Below are 2,046 nucleotides of genomic sequence, written 5' to 3'. Positions count from 1 at the left end.
CTCCACTTGATGATTTTATCATTAACCTCGGGGATAAATCTAATGACTTCGAATCGTCCGCCAAAGAAAGAAACCCGGAATCTGATTACAAGTACCTGTCTCAAAGAACAAAACGTAGAAACTCAAGCCACAGTTTTTTTCATAGCTCTGCACTGTCAGTCCAACAGATTGGAAAAGAAAAATTCAAAGTAGAAACCTTTCTTCTCATAACTGATACCCTGAGCGTTCATCTAAAACAGCGATCAAGTTCGTGTAAGAACATTAGTCAACGTTGTGGTTTATTTTTTCGTTCGAAAACAAGCAAGCTGATAAAACCTCATACCTGGCTAGTTTTAGAGTTGCAAGAAAAGCAAAACCTCACGCAACTGGCGAGTCTGTCTTACTGCCTGCTGCTAGACACACGGTCCAAACAGTTTTTGATGAAAAATCTGCTGAAGAAATACAAAAAGTTTCGTTATGCAATTAACTGTAAGCGTGTTTTCCAAAATTGAAGAAATGTTGTTATAACAACTGCAAAAATGCACGTGTTTAGAACTTCAAATATACAGTACTATAGTGCAGACGTCAAAAATATGGAGGTGTTATTCGTTTTTGTACGTTTTGACCATCATAAGAAGAGTTTTTAGTTTCAAACTGCATAACTCAGTTGCTGAGCAATAACTTTTCGTATTACGTACTCTTTCATCATTTTTGGAAGACAATGAACTAGATCCTAAGGGAGATTTGGTTCGAGACGTTATAAAACATTTAGTCTTTCAAACAAGTTACGAGAAATAGTTTCCCAAAGATTGCACAAAATATGACTGGATAAAAAATCCGTTTTCAGAAAAAGTGTCAAAAGAAGTAATCACGAAAGAAACTTTCATCGACGTGACCAGCTAAAGGTCAATGGTAAGTGCTTTCAAAAAGAAAATTCTGCTTTCTTTTTGGATAGAAACAAGCATTTCGATTTTTGGTGCCATTTGTTGCTACTTATATGCGTGAAAAAGGATTTTCTGATTTGTTATATACTGAAAATAAATACAGAAATAGCGTTAGTGCTGAAGAAGACGGGAGTGAAGTTGAACTCAATGGAGCCAGACTTACAACCTCTGATTAAAGGTAAACAGCTACATGCTTCCAACTGAAACATGTAGACATTCTTTCTTCAGAGTCTGAATTTGAAAACTGTCTAATTATTGATTCCAAATTCTGGTTTAGCGTCGAAGTTTGGTTTGATACTGATTTTGGTTTTTGGATCCTAATTTGCTATAATCAGTGTCCAGTTTATTAAAAAAAAACACATGTGAGCACGAACGACTCTGTAAAGAAATGCTTCCACAAAACCTTATTACTTGCATATGTCACATTTCAACCACGCATGGTAGTTAATCGGCGTGACGCAATAACCGCGCCTGTGTTGTCGACACTGAGGAAAATGACGCAAATTATTCCTCCCGTACGGTTCCTCAACCCTGCGGCAGTAGCCGCTCAACCTTCCGCACTCACCATCCGCCCTCCTCCTCCCGTCCCCCACCCCCACAAGCCTTAGCAGTATACTCAAATTCCTAAAAATGCCATGTGGTACGCAGTGCAAAAAGTCTGGTAACCTCTTACCAAAGACAGTCTGTAGACCTTTTAAACATTTTACTTTTTGTTGTTTCTCTCTTTCCAGACAACACACGTGCTAGAAAATCACCTTGCTTAGATTACTTTCATAATTTTTCTTTAACACACAGAATTTATGATTATTTTAGCCCTACAATGTCAAATTATTTCAACACCGAACATTTCACACGTTCACTGCCTCTTTTCAGCAACTATCATGGCGCCAATGGCACAAAGAGGAACTTCATAAGCACAAATTAAATCATTTTTTTCTCGGCATCACCCAATGGAGATACTAAGGAAATTTACGAAGATATTAAAAACACAGGAAAATAGTTGTAGAAAATAGGTACGATTATGTTTACGTTTTCCCTTTTCCAACTCCGCCTGTAAAAAGTGACATTTCTTCCGTTCCTTGACAGAAGTAACTACGTTGAGAAAGAAAGCATTTGAAATGGA

The sequence above is a fragment of the Schistocerca piceifrons genome, chromosome 7 (genome assembly GCF_021461385.2).
Source record: "Schistocerca piceifrons isolate TAMUIC-IGC-003096 chromosome 7, iqSchPice1.1, whole genome shotgun sequence".
In the NCBI taxonomy this organism is placed as follows: domain Eukaryota; kingdom Metazoa; phylum Arthropoda; class Insecta; order Orthoptera; family Acrididae; genus Schistocerca; species Schistocerca piceifrons.
Note: the sequence above shows the minus strand (reverse complement) of the source record.